The 13254-nt window shown below is 34.4% G+C and overlaps 1 long non-coding RNA gene across 1 annotated transcript; it reads left to right on the top strand.

Annotated features, from left to right (window-relative positions):
* Nucleotides 1-9644: 9644 nt before the first annotated feature.
* On the top strand, nucleotides 9645-12449 carry LOC138123476 (uncharacterized). The gene is made up of 3 exons (XR_011156810.1): nucleotides 9645-10734; nucleotides 10790-11658; nucleotides 11718-12449. It is a non-coding gene; the product is annotated as an uncharacterized lncRNA (long non-coding RNA).
* The last annotated feature ends 805 nt before the right edge of the window (nucleotides 12450-13254 follow it).

Genomic DNA, 13254 nt, shown 5'->3' on the forward strand with positions numbered 1-13254 from the left:
TGTCATCTTCATCTGATATTATGTAGTTTAGCAAATCTTTTCGGTAAGAAACATTAATATTTTGATTTGTCCGGATTATGAAGGTAAAAATTGCAAAGTGTCCGAAACGTGGAAGGCGCCGAATTATTATAACCTCTTCAAAATACACATAACCTGAATTATTATTTGTGACATTGCATTTACAATAGAAAAAAGTTGTATCCTATTACACCACAAAAGTTACTAAAATCACTAGATTTAGTTGTGTATATTGAAAATGGATGGAGTTTAAACAAACACATTTATCGGAAAAATTATAAAGTCTCTCGTGTCAAAAATGGATTACTCCCTAGGATTTAAGGATATTCGTTACTAGGTTGCCATAAATTTGGTTAGGTTGGAGGCTATGTGGTTTCTGGTGACAAACAAAAGATATCCCAAAAATGTGAGACAACAAATTAATTGTAACAGTTGCAAATGACTGACTAATTTCTCTCTAAGTGATTGATGATTTTTCGTTTCACAATCAATTTTGGTTACTGGCGGCATATTTATTTGGATTTAATCTCAATTCAAAGTGACCAACCTTAGGCATTCAAAATAACTTTTGAAAATTCTAGTTACACACAACATGAAAAACGTTATTTCCCTAAAAGTTCGAATTCTAGGGAGTAATCCATTTTTGACACGAGAGTAGTAACGAATATCCCTAAATCATAGGGAGTAATCCATTTTTGACACGACAGTACATGAGGGTCAAAAGACTTTATCTGCATGCAACATTTTTGTGACCGATACATTAATGGTAGCATTTTAAAGTGAAATTTAATTCGAAGAACCTTAGCACCTAATGCCATTCCTACGCCCCATTTGGGTGCGGGTCCTTCCACAGAAAACATCCCGTTATTTTCGCATACCAGATCCCTGTAAGTCTCATCCCTTTGTGTGTCCTTGTAGGGACGTATGCACTGACAAAATTTAAAAATACACTGGGGCTTTGGCAGAGTAAACCCGCGCTGAGATATGACATTTGGTGGTGGAACTTTGCGCGGACAAAATTATTGTTCAAAATCCAGCAACACAAAATTCATAGTCCTGTGGGATGTTCTGATTCTGAACATGAAAAACCATTGACGAAAGCAATAATCATGTAGTTTTTAATCACAAGAATGTGTTTTTCTTGCCAAAAAGAGGCAAAGCTTGCAAAACTTGTTTAACTTTACTCATTGTATCAATTTTTATTAAAAAATAACATTTTGTTAACTTTCTTATCGTTCCACTTGACATTTGACAGTTCAGTGACAGTCCCCGAAATGTCACATCTGGCGTTCGTTTTTGGATCACGTAGTTGCATGGTTGCAGGTATAAGTTGACATACCATTCTTTCTATCGAGTGTTCAAATGAAATCCTGGGCTGGGAAGGCGTTGGAAACCGTCAATTGTTGTGCTTTTTTAAAGCGTAGATTAATTGGAGCATGTTGACAGCTAACCTAAAATTTAGAGCCAAAAATGTTTTCTTTTTTTTCTTTCTTTGCAATGTTTTACATCAAAAATAGAATAACGTAGCGATTCCTATTCTCGAAGCAAATATCTAAGGGCACCCTTTGCTGAAAACAAACATGTTTAATTATGTTGCGATTAAACATAAACAAATGTCATTCGTGTCAAACGGCGGGAAATTCAAACTTTACACTGTTCTAGACGGTTTAATTTTTCCAACGCCTACTCAGCCCAGGATTTCATTTGAACACGCGATATATTAAGTATGTTCCTACACAATATTCCAAATTAATTTCTGACAAGTTTCCAACTTTACTGATGCGCGTGCGCCAAATTTGACAAATTTGCAACTCGTTCGGGATTTTCCGATGGAACAGCAAACTACCGAAGTAGACCGAACACAGTCGATCACGGAACGGATATTCGCGGTTCTTTTTTGGTTTTCAGTAGGTATTTCAATTTTCATTTGTAGGTTTTAGAAAACGTGTCCAAAACGTAACCTAGATATCTTTATTCCAACAACCACAATATTCGCACAACACAACCACAAGACAGCAATCAAAATATTGAGATGATTGAGGTTATATTTTGAGTATTTCGACAAGATAAAGGCAAGGGAAAGGTTGGGGAACGTACAGTCGATGGACAAATAAAACTGGGACAAGAATGACAATCACATAAGTCAAAATTTATAAATTTGCATGCTTTAATTACGACTTTATCACAAATAGGTTAACTTTGGTATGACATATTATATAGACACTGACAAATATATTGACAATTCAATGGTCTGATGTACATAGATTAAATTTTAAGTGTCCCAGTTTTATTTGTCCACCGACCGTACATACGCGTATGTCTCACTCACACACAAGAATGCGCATGCGTCGGATACAAAATTTCAGGATTTGTCAGAAACTTTTTCGACTAGTTATGAACTAGGTTGAAGTTTTGTTGGAACAAGGGATTTTTAATTCATGGATTTGTGCTGGAAGCTGTTGGAACGCTCAAAACTTCACTGCGCAGAATCCTGACAGTTGCGGACAGTTTCGGATTTCTGTAGGAACAAACCATTCACGATTATTTCAAATTCGGACTATCTATGAAAATCTGACATTTTAGTTGGCAGCATTTAGGTTATAATTCAACCGAACACTGCTCCCAAGTTATTACATTTTTTAAATAATTGAACGCATTAGGAACAATAATCGTAAAATTGTAATTGAAATGAAACATACATATTTGTAGGGCAGTTCTGGGTAAATTCTTATTAACTAAATTAATGACGGAATCGACAACAATGCGAATATTTAAAAACGAAACGTCATATGACATGACCTGACGCCAATCTAACAAAAAAATATCGCGGCCTCCTGCGTGTTTAAAATAATCGTGAACGGCATATAAAGTCGATTCAAAAATCAAAAAACCACTACCTGTTGCTTTAGGTTGGTAAAATTTAAAAACCCTAGGTAGATATTTTTTCATACTATGTTGGTAACTATAAATTATGACATTTATTTGATTCAAAATAAAATTCAATTGCTTTGAATTTCGTTCATATTATTTTATTAACAGCACGTTTCATTTATTTTATTGATTCTTATTATTTTTACTTAAACATGCCCAGAAAAACAAGACACTTAATAAACATTTAACCTCAAAATTACAAGTCTCACCAAATTTTACACTAGACAGCGTTGCCCATAGTATTTACCGAGGAAAATGCGACGTTGGTGGTTTTTTGATTTTTGAATGGACTTTAGATAAATTTTTGGAAAATCGTTTAGCGCACCCTCACCACACCGCAAGAGGGCGCAAATGTTTTAAAAAGTCAAAACTTTAAAATCAAAGTAATCTCAATAATCTAAAAATCAGTCAAAGCAGTGTCAATCTTTATGTCACTATCTTGTAATTCAAAATGAGGCTGTGTCACGTTCACAAATAATGTAGTACCGCTGCTAAGATTGCTAAATTTGTTGTTGAAAGAATCAAGCAAAATTTATATAGAAAACAATCAACAAATTGAAAGAAAAATAATACTTCAAGACCAAGAGATTACACCATTATTTGATGCACCTCATCTTATTAAAGGAATTAGAAATTATAGGATAACAAAAGATTTGGTTTGGAAAGTAAACGAAGAAATTTTAAGTGCGAAATTGGACCATATAGTGAAGGTTTATCTTTATGATTCAGCGTGGGGCGAATTAAGAGCCCTCCACAAAATTACGGACATGCAGAAAGATCCAAAAGATGTCCTATGCAACTCAAGTTTTGAGTCGTCATAATCATGATTAATTCAACTATCACGCTATTAGTTAACTGTGGTAATTTCTAATAACATTGTTGTTAATCATCTAATATATATTTTAACTAACAGGTAGAACAAACCTAAATGACGAAGAATTGGGAACTGCAAAAACAATAACTTTTTTGACAAACTCTGATAATAATCTGGAGGGAGGGACATTTCGCCCACGTTGCGAGAAACCTCTTGCTTGTGGAGTTTACAAAAATCCGGGGCACACAAATTTTTGGCAGGAAGCAGTCATACACTTACGCAATATGTACCTACTTTGGAAAAATTTTTGGATTAAAAAAACCACTTCCTTCCATAAAAAAAATTGAATGAAAACATTGGAAGGATTTTTGGATTTATACTAAAATTTAGCAGAAAGTGCCAAGTGTGAGTTTTTTTAGAGTTTGTAACAAATGTTAATAAGATTCATAATATTTTCAAAACTATATTGAGTAGGTAACATAACTTCGGCCGATAATATTAAAAGCAAAATGTCAACGGTAATTCAAACATAAGTACCTACCTAATATTAATTTTTCGTTTACTAAAAAATAAAATTGAAGATGTAATTATTGGTAAAATAATTCATTTAACCACATTTAAATTAAGGTGTAAAATTTAATTTTAAATGGTATGATACGAGAACGATAGCATTTAGGAATAATATTTATAAAAATAAAGCAGAACTGTATTAAAGACGGTTGAAAATAAAATATCGAAAGTACTATTGCGGCCAAAAAATTTCGTCCGTCACTTTCAAGGCCCTGACATAAAGTGTAAACTACCCTTAAGCACCAATAACCTCGCTTTTTTATCGTTATTGTCATTATGACAATCTGTCATTCAGTCCATCAGTTCAAATTTTGTGAATACAAAGGAGAAGTTCTACTCTTACACAATTACCACACGACCGCTAGTGGCACTAGAGGCATCTACTTTTGGATTAAAGCACCAAACAGAGAACCGTGGAAATTATACGAGTATGCCGTAGTTTTAAAAAAATCAAACGAAAAACATTAAGGCAAAGACATGGAAATGAAACATTTATTTTTGTTTAAGTACTTAGCTAAATCAAAAGATAAAATGAATAAAGTTTAAAATCAATACTTGGTCATCGCTCCATTGGCATCAATAACTCGCCTTACACGACGCGACATGGAGAGGCATAAATCTCTGTGATAATTCCTAGGTAATGATTGCTATGCATTAGTAATCGCAGTCAAAAGTCCTGCCCTATTCCGAATCACTTGTCGTTGTTGCAAATTACGAACCAAAAGTCCCTACATGTTTTCTTTAGGGTTCAAATCAGGACTGCGACTCGGCCAATCAAGAACGTTTATGCTATTATTCCTGAACCATTCTGCTACCCTATGTGCTGTATGCACTGAACAATTGTCTTGTTGAAATATGAAGTTAAAATTCGGAAAAATTCTTGAAACTGAGGGCATCATCACGTCTTCAAGAATCCTAACATAAACACATCACTGTTGAGCTGATCTTCTAGATGCAACATTATCCCGGGGCTATCTACTGAAATCCATGTCCATATGTTTGCCGAAAATCGACCGCTCCTTTCCGTTGTATTTGCTTGTATTTACCGCTTCAACAGCCGTCATAAAAGGGCTATTGCGTAATCTATTGAGAAGCATATTATCTTCTTCTGCAGCAGATGTGCTAGGCCTCCCTGAGCCTTGGCGTCTTTCAATAGTTTCATTTTGCCTCCATTTCTGAAGAATGGATGAAATTGTACTTTTAGGTATACGAAGGTCCATCGAAATCTCAGCTTGGGACATTCCTCTTCGTGCAAGAGTTACTATTTTAATTTTATTAAAATTTGACACCGATGGCATTTGCTTGACTTTCAAAAGTGACAAGTAAAAACATCAATCATAATGACAATAAGGAATGGACTACACCGATTTTTTTGAAATGACGGAAAAATGACGGACGAAATTTTTTGGCCGCCATAGTACCTATTGTTGGCGTTTTAATTTGTTGTGAAAATTTGCAATGATAAAAAATCAAAGGAAAGGTAAACGCATCCAGTAGGCTGTGATTTTGCACCGTCACCAGGATAAGAGATGGCGGTAAACGCTTTGTGCCCCAAGGTTGGTAGAACTGACTAATTTGTATAATAGGTTGCCTCGTTGAAAATTGCGGGGCGGGGGGGAAAGTAACTCGTGACGTAAAATCAACCCAGAAATTTTGGGTGTTCGAATAGAACCCAAGGTTTATAAGCTCCGTGGAGTTTATTGGGTGGCTTTTTGGGCTTTATTCTAGCGATGGAACACCTAATGCATGATCGACAGCCTCTGTTGTAAAAGTTTAGTACACTGTGACGTCACGAGTAACTTTTGCGGGGGGAAAAAATTCAGACTATTGCTTTAAATGGAAACGAGGCAACCTAAAGTCCATTCACGTTGGATTTTCTCTGCCAAATTGTTGTCACGTTGCAAGCCTGCGCCTCCTTTCCTAGTAATTTTTACATTATCGTGTTTTATTCGTGATAGAGCGATTGAGAACGATTTGACGTCTTTAATTTTGAATGTTAGTTTGACGTGTGAAATAAAGTCACAGATTTTTTAATAAAATTCTATTCCTGGGTGATTTTACCATGGCGAAAAGAAAAAAAGGTTAATTTTAAAATTGGGTTAACCTTCCACAACTGACGTAATGTGACGAAACCCGCAAGCTAATACGGACTCAAGAAAAAATAGCTTCAGTTCAAAAATTAATTAGTCAGAATTCTTTAATATTTAATGTATTGTATGTATTAACATGATTATAATCTATTTACGACCTTTATTGAGCAGTTTTAACAATACAACGTTATTTTAAAGGTAATGTGTACAGCGAAAAAACTTAAATTAGAAAAAAATCATTAAAAATCAAAATACACCTTTCTTTTGTGGTATGCAATTGTAACAATACATTCTTGAAACGTCACAACCACAATCAAAACGTATAAGTGTCTCTGAATAACTGAAATTTTATTGCCAAATTTGTTCCATCATTTAGATGCATTCCTTACTTCCATCGCTTCCAATGAAAGAAACTTCACACAATTTCGTATTGGGTTCATTTTCTATAACTTATTCTGGTTCCTCATCAGTCATCACTGTAGTCATTAAGGGTTTTTTCACTTAATCAACAACGCAAGCAGAAAAATACAACACCAGTAGGTAGGAGTTAGGTACCTATTGTATGGTCCTAATTCTATCATACCGATTAACAACTGACACTATTTTTAGTGCAAATGATAACAAAATGGATGTATTATTACCTATTGTTATTCTCTAAAAACAATATTTGAAACATTGACTGTTTCTTTGCTGACAGCGAATAACATAACCTCTACAGTCTACGAATGACTTGGTTACTTTATCAGCCCGTATTGGTGACATACACAGCTAAAGCATTTTTGAAGTAAAAATCACACCGCCACAATATTGAATTATTTGACCTTGACTAGGAAAATCCAACGTGAATGGACTTTATTATACAAATTAGTCAGTTCTACCAACCTTGTTGTGCCCGAAAAATGTATAGGGAGTTTGCGTTCTATATGTTCTAATTTTGTCTATGGTGCATGCATAGACAACACAGTAAGCCTGTGTTGTCTATGGGTGCATGTCAACGAGTGGCGCCGCCGGGCGGGACGCGCTGGTATTATTGTATTGCGAATTTAAACTTGTTTTATGGAAAATATCGAGTTTATTTAATTTTCTGTTTAAAATATGGTACTATGGCGGACAAAAAATTTTGAACGACTTGTAATTCCTTTGACATATAAATGTAAAACTGGCTTTATGGTCAACTAACCTCATTTTTTATTTTTGCCTTTCTTGTCATGTCACCAGTGACAGATTAGTCAATCATAGATTCACACAAAAATTTTGGTGTGCCTATGTCGGCTCACGAATGGTGAACGTGGATGAATCTTAATCGTTTCGTCTTTGGCGTCGAAATTGCGAAAGTCGCTGCAGCCCCTAGGGTCTAGGCTATCGAGTGGTGTAGAATGTAGATACGTACCTATCTAGTTCTTAGAGGTTTAGCATCAACACAAAATCAGGAATGTCTTCATCATAGATGAAACCAAATTTAGTTCTATTTAAGTACGTCAAGACAGAACGACCCAAGAGGTTGTATTTTGGTACGCAAATATCAAAAAATTCAAAGTACAGATCAATCCACAATACTAACAAATTATAACATTTATTTATTAAACTTAAAATTAAAAGTTTAAAATAAAAAAAACTTTACAACTAAAACTGAAGTCAATATTTGATCATTGCTCCATTTTGTTGTACAACCAAGAGCAATCTATTCCTCATGGACAGGCACAGATTTCGGTGATAGTTCGGGGGTGCCTCGTTCTGTTCCACGGAAGACACCCGCCTTCTTCCAGAACCTGGACGCCGAACCACCGTCCAAGTGTGTTCCCACTTCCGCATAATGGCATGGATAGTGCCCTTCGATAACCCTAAATTCGTCGAAATTTGCCCATACGACTTACCCCTCTGGTGAAAGATTACTATTTTGGCTTTAGTAAATTCAGATACGGCTGGCATTGTATCACTAAATTATTATTATAAACTTGAGAGAAGTTTACTTCAAACCGTCAATTTTTCGATTTAATTTATAAACGTCATAATGACAGTAAAGGGCAGCTTACATTGACATTTTTTGATATGCCAAAATTTGATCGTTCAAAATTTTTTGTCCGCCATAGTATCTAAAGTCCATTCACGTTGGATTTTCCTAGTCAAGGTCAAATAATTCAATATTGTGGCGGTGTGATTTTTAGTTCAAAAATGCTTTAGCTGTGTATGTCACCAATACGGGCTGATAAAGTAACCAAGTCATTCGTAGACTGTAGAGGTTATGTTATTCGCTGTCAGCAAAGAAACAGTCATTTTTCAAATATTGTTATTAAACTTTTTAGAGGATAACAATAGGCAATAATACATCCATTTTGTTATCATTTGCACTAAAAATAGTGTCAGTTGTTAATCGGTATGATAGGATTAGGAACATACAATAGGTACTTAGGTAGGTACCTAACTCCTACCTACTGGTGTTGTATTTTTCTGCTTGCGTTGTTGATTAAGTGAAAAAACCCCTAATGAAATGACTACATTTACTTAACCTTCTGCGACTAACATGATGAGTGATGAGGAACCAGAATAAGTTATAGAAAATGAACCCAATAGCAATAGGAAATTGTGTGAAGTTTCTTTCATTGGAAGCGATGGAAGTAAGGAATGCATCTAAATAATGGAACAAATTTGGCAATAAAATTTCAGTTATTCAGAGACACTTATACGTTTTGATTCTGGTTGTGACGTTTCAAGAATGTATTGTTACAATTGCATACCACAAAAGAAAGGTGTATTTTGATTTTTAATGATTTTTTTCTAATTTAAGTTTTTTCGATGTACATATTATCTTTAAAATAACGTTGTATTGTTAAAACTGCTCAATAAAGGTCGTAAATAGATTATAATCATGTTAATACATACAATACATTAAATATTAAAGGATTCTATCTAATTAATTTTCGAACTGAAGCTATTTTTTCTTGAGTCCGTATTAGCTTGCGGGTTTCGTCACATTACGTCAGTTGTGGAAGGTTAACGCAATTTTAAAATTAACCTTTTTTCTTTTCGCCATGGTAAAATCACCCAGGAATAGAATTTTATTAAAAAATCTGTGACTTTATTTCACACGTCAAACTAACATTCAAAATTAAAGACGTCAAATCGCTCTATCACGAATAAAACACGATAATGTAAAAATTACTAGGAAAGAAGGCGCAGGCTTGCAACGTGACAACAATTTGGCAGGGAAAATTCAACGTGAATGGACTTTACAGGTATATGATATGTAAACTAAATTTTAAACAAATAAAAAACTTCTTCAAGTCCTGAGTTTTTGGCCACAGTTCCCAAAACACTAGCAGCATTTCCTCTTTGGATAGCAATACTTATTCTTTGCTGGAAATAGCTAGGGGACTCGGAAACACCAGATTTTTCAAGTAGCAACTTGCTTATATCTTTAAAAAGCTCTTTAGCATCTGGGCTCCTTTTCTAACGAAAAGGCGACAAAATTATGATTTTCTTTAATTGTACAGTATTTGCTGTGTTTTAATTTTTCGGCTGAAAGAGCAGCGGAACCTGATTTTCTTGAACAACCATCTAAATGTGTTGCAGCCAAGGTATCAACACATGTTACATCCCAAACAAGTGTTCTACCACGTTTCCAAGGAATTAAAGTAACCCCATCTGGTCTTTTACGATCTTCACGAAGCAATCCGTAAAGTTCAATAATACAAGGAATGTTGACTGAAGAGAAGGTACGCTTTAAAATATCATTTAAGGCACTGTGGCGTAGAATTCTACCAGCACTTTTTAAACACGAAAGACCATGATAACCCCATTTATCCACCTTAGAGCCACAAATGCAAATGTGTGGATGACAGATTTTAGATCCAATTCTAAGAGCAACAGCTATTTGAAGTGTTTGACGGTCCAATAAAGTACCAAGGTTAGAAGATGGTAGAGCTTTTAACCAGGCTTCAGATTCCAATTCAGAAACAGCTAGCAGTCTTGCTTTATTGCGATGATCCGAAGAATCCAAAATTTCATTAAACTTTTTGTTGATAATTGGAGCATCCCAAAGTCTTTGCAAATTAGGTGAATCAGGTATCTCAATGCCGGGACAGGAGGGGCTTCCAACAATCCAAAGCTTCTGACAAATATTTGATCTCAAATGTATTGTTTAAAGGAGAGAGTATACATTCGATGAGAGCAATTGAAGAATGTATTGAAGCAAGGAATGCTACTGAAGATAAATCAGTCACTGAACGGATACCTAGTCCACCAAAATCCAATGGAAGTGATGCTTGATTCCATGAGTTTGAAGATAATTTAATGTTCAATATGTTTTCCAAGGTTGATTGAATTTTTTCATCAAAAGCTTTACAATAATTTTTGAATTTCCAAAAAGGACAGCAACGAAGAAAATAGTTTAGTTTCGGAATCCAAAGACAATGACGTAGCAGAAATAAAGCCATATGAAGTTTTATGTTATCGATCTTTTTCACTAACAAGTCGAATTTTTCCAAAATTGTTGAGAAAAAATTAGGCATTGCATCTTCAAATAACGGCGAACCAAGTAAAGATAAATCTTCTGCAGAGGTCTTTCTAATATCTGGAGAAAGAGATTCAAATTTCTTCAAAATCTCGATTTTGCGTTCTTCAGAAACATGAGGAGGGAGGAATAATTCACATTTAGAGTAATTCAATGATAATCCAATTTTTTCAAATTCAACTATATAATGGTTTCCAGATCTTTTAAAACAGTTTCAGCTGAACCTCCTAAAGCGCCATCATCCAGATACCAAACATTAAGGTGCGACGAAAGTCTTTCAATGGTCGGGTGAATTGATAAGCTGAATGTAGCAGGACCAAGGGGGTCGCCTTGTTGACAACCAACTTGGGAATAAATTAAACTTCCATTGTAAATCAGATATGAAGGAGAAGAGTAACATTGCCATAAATAAGGATAAATCAGGGGAATCTTGTTGTTAACCATTAACAGCAGGGAGTCACGTTCAACAGAATTAAAAGCATTTTTAACGTCAATCTTCAAAAAAACTTCGGCTGAATAGTTTGTTAAATATGATCTTATGGAATGCACAGCTGCTTCGCAACCACTTCTCGTACCGAAACCAAGTTGTTTTGGTTTAAGATAATTTGAAAGATAATAACATCCTAATTTTGATGCAAGACGTCTAAAAGTGGATCCAATAGCGATTGGGCGTATTCCACCATCTTTCTTAGACAGAGCGCATAAAGAAGCTCCATAGATAAAAGGTGTAAAATTCGAAATTATTTCCCAGAGAACATAAAATTGCATAAACGCGTTATTTCAGACAGCAAACGTTGGCCAGCATCACATGAACTTTTACCAATTAAATCTTTTAGATGTTGTGGTCTTATCCCATCTAAACCAGCTGTAGAACCATTCGGAAAAGACATTATGGCTTTAAAAACTTTATCTTCAGAAACTGATAAATAATCAACATTTTCATTTGGTGCGTCAGGTAGATTAAGTGTTCTAGAAGGAGGAGGATGTTTTTCTTCTAAATGAGCAAAAGTATCTGAGTTGTTTGCTGCAAAAATATCTGACGAAGAAAGTAAACGAATAGCTCCACGGATGTCACCATCGCTAATTTTATTCTCTGCTGTTTTGTAAATGGAAAATTTTGAATTCTTTTTTTTTTAATAAATGTATTAGGAACTGCATAATGAGAGATGTTTTCCTTTACTTTTGAAGTCAAAGATTTATCCTTCAAATTTTTAGTTGAAATATTCAAAATCCTATAAGAAAAAAGAAAAAGTTCTTCCCAAGCATTCATCGTATTAAGGTTAACACAAGCATTTATCACAGAAGATAGTTTGTTTGCAACTGAAATTCGTGCACCTTTAGGAATTCTTTTTAATACAGGAACATTAGATTTAAAGTTAGCAATTCTTTTACAAATTAAAAAAAATCCCTTAAAAATATACCGATCGACATTTTTGCGTTGAACTTGCTTATTTGTAATTAAAATGTAGCAACAATTACAGAAATCGCTGTTTTGAGAATATAAGTGGGTTTTTACACCAGCAAATTTTAAAAATTTTAAAAACGATCCGAATTAGAATTTTGTCGTTGAACTTGCTCATTTATTTTATAATTAAAATGTGGGAACAATTACAGAGATCGCTGTTTTAAGGCGGCAACTTTTCTCTAAACCCGTTTTTACATCGACAAATTTCTAATTTTGTTTTACACAAATACTATTGAAGCGCACAATTTTTCCACGGACACAACATTCGATAATAACGCAATTAATTGTTATTGTTTGTAGTACTCAATGTCTTTTCCTGCAGCCGCGGCACGAGGGCATTTCTACTCGTTTGCGAATAAATTTCGATTTAAAAAAATGGGAAATTATAAACAAAAAATACATATACCTAAATACATAAAAATACAGTATTATCACTATAATCCCGAGTGCATGTCAAATTATCGACAATTTGACATGCACGAGAGGATATTTTGGCAGACTATTTCCTGAGAAAAATTTACACGATAAGAAAGTACAAATAAACGTAATTCTGTGTTTAAAAATTGGTTAATACCAAATGATGTTTTAATTATAAGTATGCCATTCACGATTGTTTTAAACACGCAGGAGGCCACGATATTTTTTTATTAGATTGGCGTCAGGTCCTGTCATAAGACGTCTCGTTATTAAATATTCCTCTTGTTGTCAATTCCCTAATTGATTTAGTGTAATTCAATTATAACCTAAAATAGATTTATTATGCCAAATCACAATATTGCCAACTAAAATGTCAGATTTTCATAGACAGTCCGAATTTGAAACAATCGTGAACGGATTAATAGGACTACGCGAAAAT

Source organism: Tenebrio molitor, chromosome 1 (assembly GCF_963966145.1).
Source record: "Tenebrio molitor chromosome 1, icTenMoli1.1, whole genome shotgun sequence".
In the NCBI taxonomy this organism is placed as follows: Eukaryota; Metazoa; Arthropoda; class Insecta; order Coleoptera; family Tenebrionidae; genus Tenebrio; species Tenebrio molitor.